This window comes from Ambystoma mexicanum, chromosome 2q, assembly GCF_040938575.1.
Source record: "Ambystoma mexicanum isolate Mex_15411 chromosome 2q, UKY_AmexF1_1, whole genome shotgun sequence".
In the NCBI taxonomy this organism is placed as follows: Eukaryota; Metazoa; Chordata; class Amphibia; order Caudata; family Ambystomatidae; genus Ambystoma; species Ambystoma mexicanum.
Window position 1 is genome coordinate 710255190 of NC_090924.1, and position 24749 is coordinate 710279938.

Genomic DNA, 24749 nt, shown 5'->3' on the forward strand with positions numbered 1-24749 from the left:
GTGTGAGGCAACACCAGGCTCTGTGTAGCGTCCATTCATCACCACTAATCTACCAGCAGGCCTCTAAACCCCACCCAGCCAGCCCAGAGTCAGCGCCACACCACGGATCTGACCCCCACTACTCTGCATTCCATGATTAGCAAGCAACCTTCCTGTCCCAACACTAATCAAGTGTCCATAAAATATCTAAACATGCGTGACTGTTTTTCTCGCAGCATAAAATACATCCTTTGTAACACGAGGGACGGATAAATTAAAGGTCAACCCCAGGGTGGAGACCTTGAGTGCGGGAGGTGCGGTATCAACGAAGCCCTGAATGTGTGGGTGAGCGTGACTGTATTTTATTCTCCCTTCCCTCTGGCACCAATTCCCCAAGTCGCCAAGGTGCATGCCTCAGTGATATAGTATGTAGGCTTAGCATACTAGTTTAGAAGTAACATTGTACTTTGCAAGTGCCCTGACCTTCAACCAGCCTCAAAGATGAGCCGAGCTGACCCATGTGGAGCCTGACTGATGGCGATGGACTCACCAATGATAGCCTGGCATTGTCTATGGAGCAGGGCCATGTTCATAGTATCGCCAATCAGTGGGGATGATTTTTACTGTATGTGATGATACCACAAGGCCTTTTAAGCTCTTGCTTGTACTAGGCCTAAGCTGAATGTTCTCGAGCAGCAGAGTCCATTGCTGATATTTAGTCTTCTGTAATATTAAACCTTGTTATCCTTGCAAAGTTATCTCCTGGCTTAATTACCTAGACAGTTGTATTCACTCTGGAGTGTGCCTAAAAAGGGACTTGCCTTCAAAACTGAGGGTCACAGGTGCTGTTATCCCCCATTCCAGAATGTGAAATGGGTGATTATTGCTATTAGCATCCTGGGTTGCCAATCCGGTAACCTGGGGTGCTTAGACTAAGGTATTTTCTTTCAATGAAAGGGTCGCCTCATGGTGTCCCATTCATTGAAAGAAAATCCTTACAAAACATGGCCACCATGGAGCTAGAAGTTGGGGCTCCAAGCGGAGCCCCTCTTCTATTTCCATGGTGGGCCAGCAGGGAGATGGAGCGGAATGAGGCAGCGGGCACTTCCGCCGAGGAAAGTGGGTAAGTGGTCCAAAGGACAGGAAAATGGATGGGAAGGGAGGTTGGGGGAAGATGGCAGTTTGGGGTGGGGTAGGGGAAGCAGCAGTCAGGTAGCTTGGAATATGGGCTTGGATTGTGTGATTCAGCCCACAATCCAAGCAACCTGATTGGTTGTTCCCCCCGCCACGGGTTCTTATATGTATTTATGTATGAATGTACTGAGATTTATAGTGAAAGCCTAGCTAGGAAATAAGAGAGTGCTATAAAGCAAGAGGATACAGGAATAGGATACAATAATATGGGTACAAATGGAAGTATATATTATTAAGCGTCCAGTTTATTGATATCAAGATAGGGTGCAAAGTGGTTGGAGGCAGGGGATACAGGTTAGGGCGGAAAGGACAGACCCAGTCTTTGTAGGTGTGGTTGTGCTCTAGCAACTTGAAGTGTATCTTGTGCTAGATGGAATTATCAATAAAGATCTCAGAACAAATAACTGCACAGACTCCGAAAGTATGGCAAAATACTACTTTATTCTCAATTTAATAAAGTGGGGCAAACTGGGGAATAACAGGCTGATGCTCACACAATCAAACACAAACCTGATTATACAGAGGTTAAATACCTCAATATGTGTAATCTATGATGTCATCCTACGTAGCTAACTGCAAATCCTACTGACGGGAAGGATTGATTAAGGCAACATATGTACCTATGGTATTCATATGGGTTAGTACTTAATTTGCTACTCCTTATCTGTTAAGCACACCTTGAACTACCTCTAAATACATATATTACTGATCATAACAGGGAAAATGGCAGCAGATTGGTATTTGAAACATTGTATAGCAAGTTACCCCATAGACCCTCTGATTGGTTGGCATTCTCAACCAAACTTGGACGTTCTGCTCGTTAGCAGCTCGTAAGCAAAATGAAACCCAGGTGCTTGAGTCACATCAGATTACTCCCCACTTTCACAATTAATCCATCATCTCTTATTAGTCCGGCCATAAGCCAAAGTTTCCCATCTGTAGTTGACCTTGTTGTCTTCTCTCTATTCTTGGACAGTTGAGGGAGCGTAAGCACATCACTATCTTCACCCGAAGCTTAATGAAAAGCCCTTGTTTTTGACTTATGAATCACGTGTGAGGAGACCGGATATTTGTCAATTTCGACCTCCTATTTACTGCTATTTCATTCTTGATCCTCTTGGCCTCTAAAGACTTGTTCACTCCATCTTATACAGACCTTATCCACTGTTAATTGTCTAATACTTGGCTGTTGCAATTTCTTTTTTTTTCTTTAATCTAAGAGAAATATGTCTTATGTACATAGCTTATCCGTATGCCTCCCCTTGTGCCTTATAATTATTCCTTAAAATAGCACACTTGATCAAAGGCCTGCACAGACTCATCTTTATTTTGCATACAAAGCTATTTCTCCAATGTCTCCTGACTCTGCATCACTGGTCTGTCTCTGGGGTCGCTGAATTGAGTCGTGATACAAGTGGGCATCCATCTTCTTATTAGGGCCGCCTTACCAACATTATATTTTCCCCTATAGCATCGTACATGTTTCTCTTGTCACTTCAGTTACATCGTTACTCCTAAGTATTTTCTTATCATTTCAGTATGTCCTTGTATATCTTCTACATGACATCACTCTATCCTCATCAGATTTCACTCAGCGCTCTATGATGTCCAAAGGTGTGTGCTGACATCCTTCCACTCTTTCAGTAAAATGGTACATCAGGTATGGTTGCCTGAGTGCATATCGCCTCTCATACCCTCTGTGCGGTACAGGGACAACACATGGGATCCCACATACAGTTCTTCTCCAGCTGTTCAAATATGACAGCGGTGATCGGGTGGCAGCTAGGGAAAACGCATCTACCTGCGCCTCTACAGGGATCCACAGATTATCAGTCTGTGAGATGTTCTTCTAAGAGATGAAACTTAAGTTATTTTGTGAATTGTACGATAGATGGTGAAAGCCTGATATCAGGCCAAATGTTGTTAAATATTCTTGGAGCATAGTTAGAAAAGATTTGCTTTTGACCCTTTCATTTTTGCAGTTCTTGGTTCACAATCTGGCAATGTCCAGAGGTTTGGTGCTGTGTGGTCTTCCAGTGATGCTACGTATGTAATTGAGGAAATTGAGGGCATTTGTTGTTAGTTCCTTGTTGGCCAATTCAAGCTGTTTGGAAGGTGATTTGGGGCTGGGGAGACATGCAATGTAGTTCCCAAGGCTTTAGGTGATATGGTTGTACTTTATCAGTCCTTTGATAATCCTACCCACTGCAAACAGCCTGCTTTCCGGGGGGCCAGGGTGGCATTGAGGAGATCAACAAGGAAGGCATTGTCACTATAACTGTGAGAGATGAATAATCCTTGGATGATAGTAATTATGTCCATTTCAGTTAGGTGGGGCATGTTTTTATGGTTAAGAATATGTCTGTAAAATGAGTTTGTATTCTTCATTTTGATGTGAGTCTCGAAGGACGTGTAGACTCCGTTTGATTTGGCATGGTTGGTGAGGTGGTTAAGCCATCACGTTTTATGACTCTGAACCAGGTGTGTACAATTCTTATTTAATCTAGTTGCTGAAAAGTGTGAAATCTGTCTTTGGTGGTTTGAGTCTTAGGTATACCGGGGACATCCAAACTTGAATTAGGGTGATGTGGTGTCTGAGTTGGCCTGTGTCAGTAGCTGATATGATCCTGAGATGCAGTTGGGTGTCTTCAAGTTTTGATGGTTTCTGATCATGTGTTTAGTGAAGAGTTCCCCAAGCAACTTGCAGAGGGGTTGAAGATGATGGATGAAAGAATTAATTATTGCTTGGATTCCACTTGTTACTGGTCGGCTTTGTGATCTGCTGGTGCCCTTTTGGGAAAACTGGTAGCAATTGATCAGGCATAACAGAAGGCAGTTCAGGGTGGTGTGATTTAAACCCATGCGAGAATGCACTGGTTGGTCATTCTATTGTGTTCCATGTTGCCAAATGCTACAGACACAACAAAACACAAGAGAAGACAAACATGACTAGAAACCAGGGTTCTGCCTTATCCCAGATGAGGAGGGCATCATTGACAACATACCTGGTGGCTGTTTTGGTGCTTCATTCTGCTCTGAACCTGGATCGATAGTCATACAGGATGCCATTTTCATTGATCCTCTTCTGCAGTTCTATGATAAAGGTTTTCTCGATAATCTTTCCTATATTGGCAGATGGCTAGTGGGTCAATATTTAACAAGGCTATCAGGGATGAATGTAGATTTTTTGAGACGATGGAGGATTTTTTTCGGTTTTGAAGGTGAAGTAGGTGGGGCAGGTGTCCAGGGTTAAGAAGCATTGATGATGTTGAAAAGAGGTGTTTTATATTTATTTAACTCTGCGAAGTTGGGCCAAGCATGGACCGCCTGGGAGATGCTGCTAGGACAGAAAATCAAGCGGAAGCCTCAATGAGGCACGTAGCAGCGGCAGCCAAACTGTAAAGGAAGTAAAGTATGTCTAGAAGAGCAAAAAGCAGAGCGAGACACAGTGTCATGATGTTTGGTTTCTGTTTTCAAATCATAGAAGGAATTGACATGGCATCGGTGCAGCTAGACACTGCCTACCAATGATCGAGTGGTATGGTGAGAGACTAAAAAGTCAATTTTTTGTCCACAGAAAAATGTATAACACCTTAGAGAGAAAATATTAAAAATAAGAACACTTTTTTCAGATCGAATTGAAAAATAACCAACAAAAGAAGATTCACAGTGAAACAAAAACTTTCAGGCTATCTTTATATATTCCTAGCAGCATGGAAAGATTGTTGCACATTGCCACCTCTGGAAAAAGCACATGTTTTATGCTATTAACTATCAGGCAAAAGGCAAAAGAAACCTCAGGAGGCGCACACCATTTGAAAGAAAGTTCTCCTCTCTCAAAACTATTCCATGAACAACGTGGACCTTGTGGCGAGAAAGGGAGCTATTTATAGGAGAGGACTACAAGGACAAACCACTGAAAGCTAGGAGGAATCTTTAAGGGATTCAGAATACACTTGTGAAAATGTGCACAGTAATAATGACAATAACATTTTACTCTCTTCTTTAAATTGGCAAGCACATCCCGCTTCAGAATTTACTTCCCAGAAAATGTTATTTTTCAAAATACACATCCTGCCTTTTGCTTCACTTCACACAATCAGTTGAGCATCTGCTCACTGCCTGAAGGCATGATGTTGTCTATGGTGTTCATCATGGATGACCTCTGAGCACCCAAACAAAGCCACATGTTCTAAAATGGCTGGGAGCTGCGTCCTATTGCTGTCGCCATCAGAAAGCGCCAGCGTACAATGGCGACAAACCAGGTCATTCACTACGTGTAGCAGCAGCTGGTGAATTCCCAAATAGGTGATAGTTACAAGTTCAGCTTCAGGCTGTTAAATGAGGCATGACAAAACTCAACATGGATAACTGAGCTCATGCCAAAAGAGAACAACATTACAGCATTTTGTTACAGTTACAACATGGCAGTAAAACACAAAGCAGAACTGGAGCTGGAGGGAAATTAGAGTACTTCAGAAAGCAAACCGATGAGTTATCTGAAGAATCCTCAAGTAACAGCTCTGAAGTTTGCCCCTTAACTAGATCTCCTTCTAGAAAACAATGTAGCATTAATTCTGGCCGGTAAAAAGATAATGGCAAGATAATACAATGATACTTGCAAACATATTCCGGTATTGATTTTGCTTTAATTAGTAAGTCCAAAGAGGGCATCATAATGACGTGCCACTAAGTTACTGCCGAGGCAAAGCCAAGAGCTATGCAGTTGGGAATGTTCATTATGCCAAATGCTAATGACCCCTCCCACGGGCTATAAGGCTTTTAGAACATGGCATTGTGAAACCAAAAGGGATATTATTGTGAGAAAAACAATAACATAATATAAGCAACCTATAATCTTCTTTATTGAACATGAACCCTACAGTTTATACATTCCTCTACCGTTAAAATCAAAGAGACATGAAGATAAAGGAACACCAAACATTTTGCTTTGCTCAAAGGAGCTCATGTTTGTGCAAATAAAGGCACAAAATATGGCACATCCATACAATGTGTAAGTTTGTGGTACATCTGTTAAACATGATGTTGAGCGCCTGACGTTTCACCCATAAGGTGCTCATCAGTCAAGATGTGCCCATAACCCCAGGCGTAGACAGGATTGTCTAATAAGTGAGGTCTGAAGCTAATGTAGTTGGCCCCAACAAAGTGACATTTACAGATTGTGCGTGGTCCTTGCTCGCTAAGGCCCTACCCTGTCTACGTAACAGGCGCAAATGACATTGAGCGGCTGACTATGTGTCCAAAAAGAAGCGCATCTGTCAAGAAGCGTCAGAAACAGGCGCAAATAACTTTGTAAAAGTGGAGAAAACCAGGAAGTGCACATATACATGTTAGGGAGAATTCTCCAGAATGGCTAATTTCCCTTACCTACTGAGTCCCTCAGCAGCTTTGTTAGATTTTTAGGATTTATTTTTTTCACCTGGTAAGAGTGTGAGCCTTTTTTCCCACTTTTTTCCCACTCTTACATGTGCATCGCTCTCAACCATTTGTGTAGCAAAGGCGGGTAAAAACACCTGATTTCGTTTTTGGCGGGTGAGAGCCCATTGAAATGAATAGGCATGCAGGAGGCTTGGCAGATGAGTCAGCGCTTTACAAGGCGGGTGGCACCCACCAAAAGCGTGTGTGTTGAGAGCTATGCATGTGTTTTGCTGTGTGTGTTTTAAAATTCTTGTGTTCATAGACTGTGGAGCCTCACCTACTCCATAGGCATCATCCTTTTACTGTGTGTTACACAGCACCTTCAGTGCAGTGACACAGGGTGGTCTTTTAAAACTTCCCAACTCAGACTACATTTTCTGGGACTGACTACTGTCTCCCAGAACATGTAAAGTTGCCATTGACTTTATTAGTCTCTTTAAAAAAACACAGACCCAGTGCAAACTATCTTACATAGAGTGCTGGAAAGGGTTAATACTTATCCCTTTTTGTCTGTTTCTCTTGGGGCATTGTTGCGCTCCCTTTTCATCGAGACTTAGTTGGTGGCAGTGGTAACTACCCTATTTTTCCTACCGCGGTAATCTTAAATAACCTTGGTATTGTTTTAGGCTATCTTGGTAGCATTGAACTTAAACCCGCATGACCATATACGTTTTTATACGGTTCAGGCTGGGTTTATTCGCCATTTCTTTTTGGAAATGTCTTTCTCGTGTTTTACTCTGCGTGCCAAACCAGGTTTGGTTTCTTTGTTCACTGTCTTTTTGTGGGCTTCTCCGCAGAAGTGCTCCTTAGGCGCCTGAACGTCTGGGTAAACAGGATGTGAGGGAGGGCTTTTAGGACCCCTGCCATGGGTTTCCTTGGTAACCCAAGTCACACTCCTGTTTGATTGGCTAGGTGACTGTCCTACCAGGAAAGCTACCCTACTGTGTGATTGACAGCCAGGCTGTGTGAATGGGGGAAAAAAGCATAAAAAGCAGGTCTCTGGGATTGGAAAGGCAGAGTCGCCACTGGAACGAAAGAATCGACAAGGAGCTGACAGAACAGGACCCCTACAACGACTGAACCGCCCGGTGAAGCCCTGCTGCAGGTCTGAATATTCAGACTCCAACGACAGAGAAGATCTACCAGGAATCTTCTTCCCCTGAGCTGGTGGGACCAACCAGTTCTCCCAAACTGCAAGCTAGGACTCCCTCCTCTGGTCGAATTTGCTGTACAGAGCTACAGTGAACCGGATAGCCAGGAAGGTCGGACCCTGCTTGTGTTTTAAGGAGCGCACCTTTTATTCGTTGATTTGCTCTGCTGTTCGTTTCTTCCCTGGGCAGTGCAGGACCCTCCAGTCTTCCTACTTCATGTCAGTCCGACAGTTGCTTCAGGAACCGTGAGCCTGCAGGACCTGCCAGGAACGTCTGCCTCAGCTACAGCTTCTTCTCCATTTAAAGGTACTGTGCAAATCCAGTTGTTCGTTTCGTCCAGCAGCGGTGAAGGTGTGTGAAACCTTTTGCCAATCTGAAGGCTTGTCCTTCTCTACTCTTTAAACTAACTTTTCTGCCGACCAACTTCGTCTGGAACTCTTGGCAAAGACTTAACCGCGAACTACCCTGAACCGTGTGATCTTCAGCAAACGACTTTTGTCATATTGACTTTGGCCCTAAGCCTTTTTGATTTGATTCCATCATTGTAGTTCCTCTTTCTAGATTGCCCTGCTTACTTACCTGTTGGTGCTGCACAATTTGTATCTAACTTTGTCTTTCCCTCCCTTTTTAAATTGTTGGAGTGCCATTTTGCTCACACTTCATTTTTTAGCTTAACGTGTCCAGAATCTATTGGGAGAGTTGTGGTGTATTAAGAGTGTGATTTTTCAACTGCTTTACTTTAGTGAGATGTTATACAACTGATGTGTAAATAAATGTATATTCTTTTACTCAGAAACCTTGAGTCAGTGTTTGTTTGAATCATAGTATTTGCTGTCCTTTGTGTAACTATTGATACCACTCACTTGCTCTTGAGATAAGTCTGGCTGCTCAGCCATCGCTACCACTTTACTGTGTAGTATAGGCTTGCACCAAAGGTGAATTTGTACTGTCACTTGTAGTCTTAATTGTGTGTGGTGTTCCCAAAGGGTACTGCATATAATTCTGCCTAACAATACACATTTTTGAGGATTTGAGAAGGGCTGTTAGGTATCCAGGGCCATCCACTCCTACAAGATGTCACCCAAATCGAAACATTGGGACAATAGAGAGGAGAAAGAGTGCCTTATCCCCATCCTCAGTGAAGAAAAGGTTGATGTAATAGTCAACTACATGGCAGACCATGAAGAAAACCTCTTGTGAAAAGATAAGCAAAGGGCCAGCCCTGCTGTGAGAAATGCACTCTGGACAGAGCTCACCACAAATGTCAGTGCCATGGGTACAGCTGTGAGAACCATTACAGAGATAAAGACAAGCTGTGTTACATGAAGAGCCAGACAAAATCAAAGCTGGCATATATGCACACACATTCCAGTGACACTGGTGGAGGACCATCCTCAGGGCTCTCCATCACCCATGTTGATGAGAGAGTGACTAGCATGATTGATACATCTTGCATTCGGAGGCTCACTGAGTGTGGTATTTCATGCACTTTTATTGTAGGCAAGTGAGGGTCTCATACTGTCAGAGGACATCCTATGATAAATGGACTGTTGAAAGGAGTGGACATGTGATTGGATTATCATTCTGTTGAATTTAGCTCCACATCCTCACCTAACCCCATCCCCTCATCCTGCTACTTCTCTGTTTATGCTGTTGAATCATGCTTATTGTTTCAGTGTCATGAATTATTGTGTCTCAATGTTTGGGACATTTTTATTCAACAACTCGTGTCACCTGCACCAAGCCTTTGCACGCTCATGAAAGACCAAATGAACAATCCCATTGAATTAACAAAATCAATTAATCAGAACTTAAACGTAATGGTGTTTAATAGACTGCCAACACGTGTTTCAACCAATTTGTGGTCTTCTTCAGGACTTCATAGTCACCAAATCCTGCTCACGTGTGTAGTACCTTCAACATTGCTATTTAAGTTTCTCTATAACATCAAAGTGCCATTCCATGGCCACTGCTTCATAAAAGTCTTTTATGTATTGCAATGGTAATTACCAACTGTCAAGATCAGTTGCAATTCTAACGTCATTTTCTAGACTGCTTAGGCCTAGTGCCCAGTTGGGTATCAGATGCAGCGTTCCCCATGGCAAAAGCAATATATTCAGGCTGGATTGGCCCTTTTGGGGTGGGACGAAGCCTGATTTCCATAAGGTCTTTCCCCTTTTTGCAATGTCTTGGCAGGCTAAAGACTGATGGACTGTAGTACTGTCCAGAGCTACGCCAGTGGTTAAGATTAATTCTAAACCTTCCACCCATCACATCTTTTGTTTTTCTTTCAGACAAAGGGGTCAGGAAGGACTGAATTAATTGCATAATTTGTCCCACAGCCAATAGAATTTAAAGTAGGAGGTTTGTGTGTGATTTTCTTTGTTGTTCATTTCTTTTTGTGTGACAACCATATGGTGATGAAGTCTCTGGGACTTTTCAAAAGCTTTTTGCTTGTGCCATTTCAGCATCATATTTTCAGTTAGTTCAATAAAAGATATCAAAGCTTGAATTTGTTTGATTTTTTTTAAATGGATTGATTAACACAGTGTCAAAAGTTTTCTCTATCTATCGTGATATACAAGTTGACTACCTAAACGCTTCAGTTCCTATATAAAATGGTCCCAATGTCTGTAGCAATGATAGCCTTGGGATGCCGCCGAACTCGTGATGAGGCCCCTATTTTTACCAAAACCAAATTGTCAAATGTCTCTGCCTTCAAGGCACTATTTTATTTTTACCAAACCCAAATTGATAAATGTCTCTCTGCCTTCAAGGCACAAGGTGTATTGCTAGATTTTGGGGGAAAACCCAAAGTAAGCCATTATAAAAACATAATATCCTTCTGAATTTCATTCTTTTCACATATTGCAATCTGCAATGACAATTTTAAGGATTTTTTTTTCAACTTCCATTTTTGTTTTACTCATGACAGAACACTCACCACACTAGGCCATCATTGCATATAAGGAATGTTAGCACCACACTGTACCATGTGAAATAGGACTGTTTCAGGTGCTGAGCACCTGGAAGTTGCGGTTGCTGGTCTCCTGGCCGGGTCTCTTAGCGGGGCATCAGGTCCCATCTGCTGGGGCATGTTCCCAGTTTCCCCTTTGGGGGTTGGGGGCCAGTTGAGCACAGAGTTCACCCCGTGCTCTGGCATTGAGGCTCGGTGGAGAGCAGCGTAGCCCGGCGCCATTGATGTCCTACCTGTGTCATCGGGCCCTTGGCGGGTCGGTTAGTTATCCCGATGCCAGACTGCTTTGTCCAGGGGTTTTACCCCTGCAGGAACTGTACATGGGTGGAGATCTGTACTGTTTGTGAACAGGTAAGGGTTTGCCTGGGTTGCTGCCGCACTGTGTGTGTGGCAGGGATGGGCCGGTGTTGAGTGGCTGCCCCTCCTTGGCTGGTGGCTTGATTCACACTTCAAGTATCACAGTGTCTGGGGGCCAGCGACTCAGGGAGTGGAAGGATCCAGAGAGGATTGCCCTGCCCTGGTTTATGATGGAGCTCCATTCACTGAAAGGTGGTGATGCTTTGCTTTTGGATTCTGTGGAGTTGGATGATATTCTCACCAATTAGGTGGGTCGGTCCTCCGTGTCAGCTGAGGAGTTGGTGGCTCTTGACCTGGTGGATCGAAAGGTCAATTCAGGCCCCAGGAAGGTGCATTCTGGTGCCCATCTATCCCTCAGGGCGAATATCCATGACTCCTACATGGCTGAGATGGTGCTGGAGGCGTTTCAGAAGCTGCAGTGGGCTATAAAGGCTTGCTCTGACTGTGCTCCCCTCCTTTCTGATGTGCAGTAGCAGGTGGAGTTGTTATCAGACTTGGCATACAGAGGTGTGTGGGGTTCAGCCATGGCTATGGGTGCCAGTATTTGGCTCTCAGGCATGTTCAACATCGAGACTGGAAGACTGAGGGTTCACAGAAGGTGGCAGCCCTTAAGCTTCCATTTGGAGGGGGTAAACATTTTGGTGATTCCTTCGAGGATTAAGTGCACTAAGTGTTCTGTACTGACAAACATGTGGACAAGTTGGGGCAGAGGACCCCATCCACACAGACACTCAATAAATCGTCTGCCAGGTTAGGGCCTGCCTATTCAGGGTCTAGAACCCGCTCCTTTAGGACACATAGCAGTGAGTGTGCTCATCCTCACACCTCATGGCCTTTGGGCCCAGAGCAGAAGTCCTGATGGTTCCTGCATGGCGATGAGTGGTGGTCTCCGGCTGTGTTTTCCGGTGTGGGCCCGGTGGTGCTCCGACTCCTGGGCTCTCCACACAATCAGGGATGGTTATCAAGTGGACTTTCTGTCTCCCCCAGTGCAGTCCCTCTTGGTCCGGACTTCTCTTTCTTGCACTCAGCCCAAGAACTCAGTTATGTCTGCAGCCCTGTCGGAGTTGTTGCTGAAGAACGCGATCTTGCCAGTGCCTCGGGACTAGAGACAACCCCTCTAAGGCCTCCACCACGCCCCACCCTACCAAACCTGGCACAGCACAAACCACACTACTCAGTTGTACCCTCATTAATGCCCGGTCGCTCCCAGCCCACACCTTGGACATACACAATATCATTACTGGCCACAATCTAGACCTCCTCATAATCAGCAAACCCTGGCTCGACAAATCTTCCGGCCCAGCACTAGCCCTCGCAATGCCTCCTGGCTAAGCAATGTTTAGGCAAGACCGTCCTCACCTTAAAGGAGGCGGGCAGCACTAATAGCTAGAGAATCCATCCCAGAGATAGGAAACCACTGTGATCACTTGCTCCTCAAGCTAAGCCTTTCCCCTAACTGTACAATCTCCCGCCATATTGTCTACCACCCTCCAGGACCTACCACCGACTTCCAGGCCTCCTTACTGCACCTCCTAACTGACAAAAATCACCAAAGCCATTCTCCTAGGAGACCTCAATCTTGGCCTAAATGACCCCAAAGACTCCTCAGCCATATCCCTAAATAAGGCCCTGGCAACTCTAGAGTTCAAACAAGCCATCACAAATCCTACCCACACTAAAGGTCGCACCCTCAACTGGATTTCACACTACAACTGCCACCTCACTATAAACTGTAACTCCATCCTTCCTTGGATATACCACCACCTCATTCTCTCCGATCTGTTCACCGCTAAGGACTCTCCCCAGCCAGAGTCTCCCCTTCCACCAGCACTCACAAGGAGCTCCCGCCTTACCAAAGAAAGGCTTCTCCCCTACCTATCAGTGCCCGCCCTCAAGCCCCCTTTTTCTAATGACCCCGAATCTCTAGCACACACATTCAACACCATCCTCACCAAAGCTGTAGATTCCATGGTACACCACTGAACTCCTGGCTCTACGCACCAAGAAAAGGGAAGCTCTCTCTATTTGGAAAGCCAAACCTAGTGATGTCACAAAATCAGAGTTCAATAAAGTAGCCAAAGAATATAAAATGGCCATCATCAAAGCCAAAGCCACCTCCTTTAACACTAGAATAGCTAACGCTAATTGTGACACCAAAGAGATCTTCTCCATATTCAGAGAGTTAGAATTCCCCTCTGCCCCCCGCACCTCTCAATACTTCGCCAAAGACGAAGCCTGGTGCAATAGCATCCAATCAGCCATGCTGAGCAAACTTGACAACCTGCAAAACAAAATTTTAGCTCACCAACAATCTCTGAACCACCAAACCTCTGAACCACACAACACCACAAACCTCAAGGGAAGTGAATATCCCCTCTTCTCCTTTCACAACGTCACTGAAAAGGAAGTCATAGATCTTCTTAATTCCATCAAACCATCCAACTGCAAATGGGACACATGCCCCTCCCGTCTCATCAAAGAATGCGCATTAACCCTTGCACCCTTTCTAACCGCATTTATCAACTAGTCTTTCGCCACGGGGCATGTTCCAACCAGTCTTATGGAAGCATGGGTACGCCCACTCCTGAAAAAACCCTTGCTTGACCCAACCAATCCAGGAAATTACAGACCCATCACTACAGTTTAATTTCTACTAAAGATCTTGGACAACGCAGCAAATCTCCAAGTACAAAAGTTCCTAGAATCTGATAATCTTCTCGGTCTCTGCCAGTCTGGCTTCCGCCCTGGCCATGGGACCGAAACAGCCCTGTTAGACCTCAAGAATCAAATGGATGACATTAGAGACACAGGCAAACAAGCCCTCCTCCTCCTACTAGACCTGTTGGCTGCATTCAACCTCCTGGACCACAACACCCTCTGCCTTCACTTATCCTCTGCCGCCAACTTCTCCCCTGTCACAGCGTGGATCACCTCATTCCTCAAAGATAGAGGCATGAAGGTCCTCTCCGACCAAGCTCGCACACGCCCCAAAATCATCAAATGTGGTGTCCCGCAGGGCTCCTGCATTTCCCCCACCCTGTACAATATATTCACCAGACCATTATTCCTCATCCTTGACGCACTAGGCATCACCTACAAAAAATTATGCTGATGACACACAGGTCCTCATCCCGCTCTGAGGCGACTACGACTCTGACACCAAAACCCTCAACTCAATTTACGCTACCATCCAAACATGGATGGCAGAAAACTGGTTTTGTCTAATTGGGCACAAAACTGAATTTCTTCTAATTGGCTCCCCTGAAACCCTAAGGGAACTCAGCGACCAATATAATGCCTTCACCATCGACAATGTTCAGATCTCTGTCTCCCAAGCTGTTAAAACACTTGGAGTCTACCTTGACTCAAACCTATCCATGTCAAGACAGGTCAACGGCATAGCATCTTCTGCGGCCTACCACTCCAAACTAATAACCGCAACTAGACCCTTCCTCTCCGAGCAAAACTGACTTAGCATGGCCAGAGCCATAATCGGATCCTGCCTTGACTATTGTAATGCCCTCCTGGCAGGCACTTCTGTTAAAAACATATAAAAACTTCAGGTTGTCCTAAAGAATGTGCTAAGGGCCACCATTGGCATCCCCAAAAGAGATCACATAACAGCGGCCAGGAAACAAGCCCACTGGCTCCTCATCAAAGAAAAAGATCATCTTCAAAACCCTGGCACTCACACACAAATGCCTACATAAAACAGCCCCCCTGTATCTCTCTCAAAGAATCTCAAGACCTCACACTGCCAAATCCATTAGGACTGTTACACCAACATAATCACAGTTCCTAAGGTCTCCAAAACACGCGCCGGAGGCTCCAGCTTCCCCTTCATTGCTGCCTCTCACTGGAACTCACTCCACCTCAGAGAAATAACTTCCCACCTAGCCTTCCGCAAAGCAATCAAGACCTTGCTGTTCTTATGAACCTGCCCACACCATATAGGACTGGGTGCTTATTTTTCAAACACTATGGGCCTCATTACGACCCTGGCGGAGTGGGTTTACGCCAGCGTTATTCGCGGCGGACCCGTCCGCCCTACTACGAGATTCCGTAGCGCCATGGAGCGTTTTCCGCCTGGTTTTTCCGGGCGGAGAAATCCATGGCGCTACGGGACCTTGTCGTTAATTACGCCACCGTATTTTGAGGTGGCGTAATTAACGCCTTCCCCACTCCCATTATACCCTATGGGGCAAAAATGGGAATGGGGAAGGGTAAAATGGGGGATGGGGATTTACCGCCCCGCCAAGGTCGGAATGGGGCGGAAAATCCGCCAACCCCCATGGCGCTATCGGCAGCTTTCCGCCGTGCTCCAAGGTGCATTTTGCACCGCGATTTCCGCCAGGGTCGTAATGAGGGCCTATATCTATTAACAACTGTAGAAACTAAAAGAAAGTACTGTAATGTCTGTTCTGAATTGCTACGCTTAGTGTAACAAGTAGCGATCCTTTGTACCTTGTAACTAGACATTTCCTTTGGACCAGCGCCTCAATGCTCTGGGCTGCTAGTGTGCTTTATAAATTAAAATAAATAAATAAATAAATAAATAAATAAATAAATAAATAAATTAAATAAATAGGATTAAAATAAACATTTTCAGTCAATCATGCAAAGCAGATTCCCCCTTCCACTGAATTATTAAGTTGACCGCTAACATGTCCTATCATCAACAGGGAGTTTTTTCATGAGTAATTTACAGTCATTATGTATGGCACAAACAAGGCCCCCAAAAGGTCTCCCCATCAGTCCTTTCCTTGCAGGTTCAAAACAGACAGTATACCCTTCTAGTATCGGTTGATCTAGAATCCATGTTTCCTATAGAGCTATGAATTCCGAACTGCCAGAAAGAGGATAGGTAGAAGACAAATGGGCAAAACCGTGTGTATTCCAAGATCTTACATTTTTTTACCTCAGAATTGCCCATCTGCCCCTCCTCTCCTCATATGGAGCGTCTTCACAATTGATGATTAATCATACATAACAGATCGTTTAGGACCAAGTTAATTTGTTAGCCTGTTGGTACTATGGTCTTCGCAATTAACTTTAATCGCCAATAAAGTATGTGTCTGTCCTCCTTATAGGAACTCTCATTAACAGGTGCTCACTCCTGCGGAATATACATAGCACAGCCCAGATCTTCTAAGGACTGCATGATGCAGAGATAAGCAAAACCCATCTGTATTTGTTTTTGCTTTTATTTACAATACCGGCTGTGGCCGCCATCATGACATCTTGCAGCGCCATGGCTTCAGTTTAAAAAAAGCCACCCAATGCTTCTGAAACCTCAAAGTGTGCAGAAATATGAAATTGATTAACAAGATGCATCTAGCAGTCACTATTTTTATACTTTGTGTGCGTTTTACTGTTAAGGCGAGTTTTTTGATAGATAAAATGAACACCACGTCCAGTTTACATTGCATGCTCAGAAGGAATGCATACTTGAATTACTATCACAGGCATATTTGCTAAATTGACTGTCATACTTATGCTCCCAGGTTTTTTTCTACACTTACAGAAATGGAGCTATCAATAAAGTTTGGTTGGGTTTGAACAGAGAACAGATGGATGGTTATAAACATTCAAGGGCCCTTACCACCATAACGATGACCATTATCCAAAAGGGCTCTGCATGTTTCAATGAAAACAATATTTCTTTACAAATGGCTCCAATGCGGGCAGAATACACATTCTAGTGCTGGACATTCTGACCCCGACTGTCAGGCTATTCTGAGAGCCTAGAAGCCTTAAAAGCGAAGCATGCAGGTTGGTGCGGTCCCATTAGCGACCCGCGGGAACAACTCTGCAGTCAGCCTGTTTAAGGCACTTATTCTAATGACTCTGAATGGAGGAGTACTTGGAAAACGCTTTGTGTGACTTTTCCCACATCCGCTTAACTTCATGTGTGCAAGGGTGCACCTGTGGTGATTTCATATAACCAGTGGCCTCTGCATAGAGGAAATGTATGCCATTATTAACCTCACACTTGGGTATTGAACAAGAGTGAGGCATGGGATGGCACAAAAAACGTTTGTTGATGGTTAAGAGCGAATTTCCATATGAAACCCCAAAGTTGCCCTTGGGCAGCCGTATGCTCACGTGTGGCTAAATCTTAGCTGCAATTTTCTGTATTTGGTACCTTGACTACTTTAACAATTCATGGTCGCATTTCTATAAATAATGTTCATGTTCCATAATAGTATTTTCCTAAAAAAATGTATTAGAGAGAAGCAGACATGTATGTACACAGGTCTGTAAAGGTCAATCCAGCCAATGCCTTCCGGACTAATGTGCCCGTCTTCAGGGCTTGAGCCACTGGCGTAACAGGGGCCCCTGCAGCCCCTGCGGTGCGGGTGGCCACACCAGCACATGTCCTGGGAGGGGGCCCCACTTGGAGGGAAAACAATGATTTCTTTTTGATTTCACTATGCATTCATAAATAAATTATTTCTGTAACAGAAATAATATCTTTATGAAGGCAGAGTAACTACAAAAAGAAACTTTCTTTTTGAAGTCTGTGGTTCCCCCGAACCCGTGCAATGGAAGAACCTAGGCTGGAGGCCTCAATGTCATGGGTGGGGAAGCCAGTGGGACTAATTATGAGTTTGCCGGTCCGGAAACAACAGTACCGGTAAGCTTGCTGGTAACGTTGTTTCCGGACCGGCAAACTACGAGTTTTGCGAGCGAGTGCCTTTCAGCCCGGCAGGGGTGACCTGGCGGGCGGAACGGCACCGGCACGCAGAACTCATCGGATGCACCGGCACATTCATGAATGGTGCAGGTGCATCCGGCCTCCCCATTCCCATTGAGTCCAATGGGACTCAAATGGGAATGGGGAGTAATATTTTCTGGCGCCGGGAATGGGCAATTACCAGGTCCGGGGCTCTAATGCACCGGTAATTGCCCATTCCCGGGCACCAGAAAAATCATGACTCTGGCAGCAGCCGTGCCAGTATTTACCGGCATGGCTACCGCCAGGTTCATAATGACCCACGGTATCTTTTTGAAGTCACTCTGCAGTCATAAAGAAATTATTTCTGTTATGGTTCAATCCTTAAAGGAAATCATTTCTTTATGAAGTCAACCTGACTTCAAAAAGAAATTATTTGTTTTTGAAGTAATGGGGCTCCCCTTAACCCCATGGCAGGTGCATGTGTGAGTGTATGGTGAACTTGTGCACACTTAAATGTATAGGTGGCTGCCTGTGTGAGTGTATGGTGAAAGGGTGCACACTTAAATGTATGGGTGGGTGCCTGGGTGTGTGTGCATGTATGGTGAAAGGGTGCACACTTAAATGTACGGGTGGCTGCCTGGGTGTGCCTGCATGGTGAAAGGGTGCACATTCAAATGTATAGGTGTTTGCCTGTGTGAGTGTATGCTGAAAGGGTGCACACTTAAATGTATGGGTGGGTGCCTGGGCGTATGTGCCTTTATGGTGAAAGGGTGCACACTTAAATGTACAGGTGGCTGCCTGGGTGTGCCTGTATGGTGAAAGACTGCACACTTAAATGTATGGATGGCTGTGCATGTGTGTATATGGTGAATGGTGGGTGTGCTGTAAGTGATTTCAATCCGGCACAAACCCAAGTCCCGCCACGCATGTAGTGCGCAATTGAACCCCTTATTTATTTTTACCTATAAGTTCAATATTCGGAACGATATACCACTCGTATCGCACCCTTCTCCTGGAACCCCTCCACCCCCCGGTCACACTGAACCAGGAATCAGGCTAGTTTGCAAAGGTAAATATTTATTTATGTATTTAAAATGTAATCACAATATATTTTAATAGGTAAACAACAATCACCAATGGGGTGACAGAACACTGAATAATTTCTTTAATACACTAGGAATCAAGTAATGAGCACAAAAACAAATGCAGCACAGAAAAGAATACTTTTGTGTTGGTTTAGAACAGATGGCACTATGGTTAGAGGTTGCCCCTGCAACACCCCTCAAAGCCCCAATAGGCAATGTAAATAGATTTAAGGAGAGGGCAGGTATCCAGGAATAGCACAAAGCAAACAGAATACCAGTCCCACCTTCCCCCTTCAAGAGAAAAACGGAATTGACTTTTCAGCTGTCAGGATGGCTTTGAAATTGTCTTTGGAATTGATTGAGCAAAAACACCAAATGTGGTCAAAAATACTTAATTTGTTATAAATTCCTATGGGAGCCGCTTTGAACAGTTGCAAATAATCACAAGCAATGATTTATTCAGGAGAAAACATTTGAAATCTTAAAGTCCAAGTGGGAATTAAATTAAAGCTATTTCACACGTGTAAAATGTCTCAGAATGTATAATCTCGGCAGACTTTTCATTGGGCGATATTCGCGATAACGGGAGAATCGCAGCTATAGAGGTTTCAGTAAAGGTTGTTTTTGTAAAATAGGCGCGAGAATGGAAAACAGAAATGCACTTTGAAATGAAAGATGGGTTGAGTACAATAGATTATGACTATTAAAAAGCAAATGCCACAGATGGATCTTACAGTCACGTGATCAGCATAACCCGCCTGTTGTGGATACTCTACTTCTTCATATGAGAAAAGAGTCAGCGTAAAGATAGTTCCAGCAACACTATGGTTCTGAATTAAGGATAGGATGGGTTTGAGATAGGGATAAGACAATGCAAATATACTGTGGGTCACAGTTCTTCCTATTAATACTCACAGGATAAGTTATTAAATTGGACCGCCAGTTCTGGTCATGGATTGGATCTGGTCTAGGAAGAACAGCACATCAGGCACGGTACTGGATCAGGTTTGCCGGTCACCGGATTTGCACAGAATCTGCCCTCCTTGTTTGTGGATATTTCAATCAGCTGGATAGCGGGTTCCTCAGGCAAGCCTAATAGTAGCAATCCAGGGAAATTCAGGATACTAGTTCAAAAGGCCTTCTCACACCACAGCACTTCACTGGGTTACAAGAATAATTTTGACGATAAGGCCTTGCAGAAAGTCAATAGTTCTCTGCGGCTTGCAAGAATCTTGGTTCCTGGATCTGGAAGGATGTTAAAGCTGGATGTCGAATGCTGGATCAGAGTGCTTCACCGGAATCAGGAAAGTGAGGGGATCAGTCAGTCCCTATGTGTTGTCAGCTGTCTCTATTTATCCTTTCAAGTGACATCACAAAATGGGTATATGGGCCGGCTTAGCTAAGCTTGCCCCTGTGAGCTGGGATTGGATCAAAACTTCATCTCCGTCTTGCATTTGAGTGATTGGATCAAGGCCGGATGATGTCACATTTTATGGTTTGCTTTACAGTTCTTAGAAAGCTCCCTTTAGCTACTGGTCTCAAAATCGGATTTTATACTAAATACACATTTCTACATTGGTCACTTTTACACAAATCACACACAAAGATGCCATATTTTATGTAGCATCTGTTCCTCAAAATCCCGCGGCTGTTGGGTCTTGTTTCAACTTTCTACAGAATTTTGTCCATTTTGCTATGAATGCAATTTCCAAACTTTATGCAAATTTCCACAAATGTGTGTGTTTAACATAGGAATATGTATGTAATTTTTCACAATTCTAGTATTAATAAATTTCACATAACACCACATATATTGCCATTCCTGTCCAGAACATGTCACACAGTCCTGCCGCCTCTTAAAACGTGCAGCCAGAAATTAGACTAACAGATGTGTCCTTGGTATATTTTTCACCATTTTGAATCACAAGTTATGAGTCTTTAAAAATTGCTCTTTGTTCATGCTTAACAGCAAATGGTACGCCCCTTTTTCTCTCCCTGGAGTCCAGGAACATCCACCTCCTTGTTTGTTCCTTCCAGCAGTCATTTACGACCCTCTCACACCTCCGGTGTAGGTGGCACACCACCTACCTTACCTTCTCTCTCCCTCTCTGCCCCCTCTCGGGCTCCCTCTACACCTCTGAAGGGCACACCTCTGATCTGTACCCCTCCCCAGAAGTCGTTCAAGGATGTCAACCTTCTCCATATTGCCACTCTTAACTCTTGCTCTGCTGTCAAACACTCCTCTGACATCTGCCACCTTCTGGAAGAACTTGCCATTGATGTCCTCGGTCTCACCGAGACATGGTTCAGGGCCAGCTTTGTCACTAGTTTTGACACGCTCCTACCTGACGGCTACAAGATCCTCTCAGCGCCCAGGTCAAACCTCTCTGGAGGGGGTGTAGCTCAGATCTTCCCAGATTGGATTCCTGCCTCTGTCACTCCTACAGGCCTACTCTTCTTTTGAATGCCTCGTCTGCAGGCTCTCTATCTCCCCTAGCTATTCCCTTACTGTGGCTACTATCTATCGGCCACCTGGTCAGATCTCCTCCTTCCTCTGTGAGTGGGCGGACCTCTCCTCCTCATTCCTGGCCTCGACTACTCAACTCCTCCTTCTTGGAGACTTCAACATCCACCTGGATGCCTCCTGTCCTCCCTCTGGACTCTTTCGTGACCTCTGTGACTCTCTCTCACTCACTATTCTCCCCTCTGGCCCGACACACTCTGCAGGGCACAGTCTGGATGTTCTTATCTCCTCTGACCGTCCCCTCCCTGTCCCCCTCTCCACTCTGCTCTCCTGGAGTGATCACTTTCTCCTATCCTCCCACCTCACCCTCCCTACCCCTCAGCCCAAGCCACCTCCATCACTGCCACCCACCTTCTCGGTCATCTGACCCATGAAGCGCGTGTCAGTTGAGGCTTTCGCCACCACCTTCTCGCCCCCTCCTCCCCCTTTGGCTGACTCTCACTCTGACACAGCCCTCTCCATGCTCCACTCTTCTATATCTGATACTCTGATATACTTGCCCCTGTCATGAGAATCCGGATGAAGCCCAAAGCCAAGTGTAACTCCTGGTATGACTCAGATCTTGTCACCCTAAAACGCAAGTGCAGGGGGGCCGAGAGGAAATGACGTGCTTCATGTTCATCCTCTGACAAACTGGCCTGTCGCCTGCTGCAAAGGCAATACTGGCTCTCCCTCCTCACCAAGAAGAGAGCTCATATCCAAGCCCGCATCTCTGCGGCATCTAACAACTCAGCTGAACTCTTTAAAATCTGCAAGGAACTGGCCAATCCTGCCACAGTCTCTACCTCTCCTGTACCTTCCCAGACCCTCTGCACGGCATTGGCTTCTCACTTCATTTCTAAAACTCAGGACATCCTGTCCTCACTCTCCTGCTTTGGCCTCCCTCCCTCCATTCCCTGCTCCTCTTCTGGCCCTTCTGCAGCCACCCCCTCCCTCCTTCTCTGCCTTTCCCCTTTTCTCTGCAGACGAGGTTTCCAGACAAGTCTGATCTATGAAAATGTCTCGTTCAACCCTGTTCCTCCAAAACTATCAAGGACCACATACATCGACTCCCTGGCTCCTGCCCTGGCTCCTGCCCTGGCTCCTGCCCTGGCTGATTTCTGCAATCACTCCTTCGCCACTGGAGTCTTCCCATCCCCACTGAAGCACTCCCTTGTGCACCCTCTTCTTAAGAAACCCTCTGCTGACCCCTCCTGCCCGGCTAACTATCACCCAATCTACATCACCCCCTTCCTGGGCAAGCTCCTGGAGAAACTGGCCATCACCCAGCTTAATCTCCACCACATCTGTTGGTTGTCTTCATGACCATCAGTCTGGCTTCAGAGCTGCCAGACGCACGGAAACTGCTCTCCTGAACATCCGTGAAGACCTGCTCTCCAACCTCGACTCCAACACCCTGTGTGTCCTCGGCTTGCTTGATCGCTCTTCTGCCTTTGACACTGTCAACCACACCATCCTGCTCAACCGTCTCCATGATAACCTGGGTATCACTGGTCAGGCTCTGGCGTGGCTGACCTCTTTCCTCTCCAACCGACCCACCCAGGTCCAACTCGGGTCCTTCCTCTCCGATATCTTTTTCTCTACCTGTGGTGTTTCCCAGGGATCCAACCTCTGTCCCTGGCTGTTCAAAAGATACCTGGCACTCCTTGCCCACCGCATCGCCACTCTCTGTCCAAACTTTCAGTGCTATGCGGATGATACCCAGCTAATTTTCAGGCTACCCTCAGCTTCCTCCTCTCCATCCCAAATCTCTGACTGTCTGTCTGCTATTCAGGAGTGGTGTGCCGTAAATGACTTCTGCCTTAATTCCAGTAAGGCTGAGATTTTACTCATTGGCACACCCACTCTCTCCTGCCCTGCAGTTCTCTGGCTGGCCTCTCTTAGCCCTCCTCCTGCACCCACCTGCAAGGCTAAAAACCTCAGGGTCATCTTTGACTCCACACTCTCCTTCTCTCCTCACATCTCTGATGTCTCTAAGAAGTCACACTACCTTCTGCACCTCCTCAGAGGTATTCTTCCTTTCCTCTCCTTCCCCCAGAAGCTCACCATCTCCAGAGCCCTGGTTCTCTCTAGGCTGGACTATTGCAACAGCCTCTATCTAAATCTGCCTGCCTCTACTCTCTGCCCTCTGCAACTTATCCAGAACAGGACTGCGAGACTTGTCCTTGGCCTCAAGCCCAGGGATCGTATCTCTCCAGGACTGAAATCTCTGCACTGGCTCCCAGTGGCTGCAAGGATTAAGTTCAAAATCCTCTGCATTGTCCACAAGGCCTTCGTGGGCCTGGGGCCGCAATACCTTCAATTCTCTCTTCCCAAATATCTTCCTTCTCGAGCTCTTCGCTCATCCGCCTCCAACTCACTCAGGGTCAGTCGCTTCTCCAAGCAATGAGTTGGGGGTAGATCTCTTGCCTCGGCTGGGACCTCCCTCTGTAACAGCCTTCCTGCCTACCTGAAACTTGAGGAGAACCATCTCTGTTTCCGGAAGCACCTCAAAACCTTCCTCTTTGCTTCTGCTTTCTCTCCCCTTCTCCCCTGCTGAAGTCCTGGCTAAAACTGCAAGGGCTACATGGCCACCCTTTGTAACCTTTGGCCCAGCCCCCGCCATTTGCACACCTGCACTGCCTCCCTGGCAACCCCGCACCTGGGGACTGTATTCTGTATCCCTACAGTCCCCCACCAGCACTTATGTCTGCTCTTACCTTGCACTTGCCACCATCCTGCCGTTATTTATCTTATTTATTCTGCACTGCACTTTACCCTCTCCCATGTACTGCACTTTCCCCTCTCACTTCCCCCTCACACTTTTTCCTTTCCCCCTTCCCATGCACTTGCGCGATCTGAATGACACCTGGCCTAATAAGATTGTTGTCTGTCTTCCCTCTGTTCCCCCTCCCTTGCCACGTCGCGCCTCGAAACACTTGTGTATAGGCGCGTTATAAATGGCATATCATATCGTATCATATCATATCCGTTTCCTGGGCTGTAGGGCCTGCTATTGTTCATTCTATTTCTGTAGACAAGAGTCTGGGTTACCCCACAATTATCATCTCCCCGTGAGTTTCAGCTGAGAGGATATCCCTCCCCCTGGGAGAAACCTGTTTGTCCACTTCCAAAGGGTTGCAGCTCAGCCAAGCTAATTTATTCTTAATTAAAAATCCAGGAAAAAACAAACTTGTTGCATCAAACATAAATACATTACTTCCTTAGCTTTAACTCTGTGGGATAAAAGCAACTGAGATCTGTATTCTTTTTAGCCACAATCCTTTTTATGTTTGCTAATCCGGCAGACTTTTTAGTTTAGATCACTTTGAAGTTTCATCAGTAACTCATCTGACAGCTGTCATTCAGGTAGCCCAGGGTACTG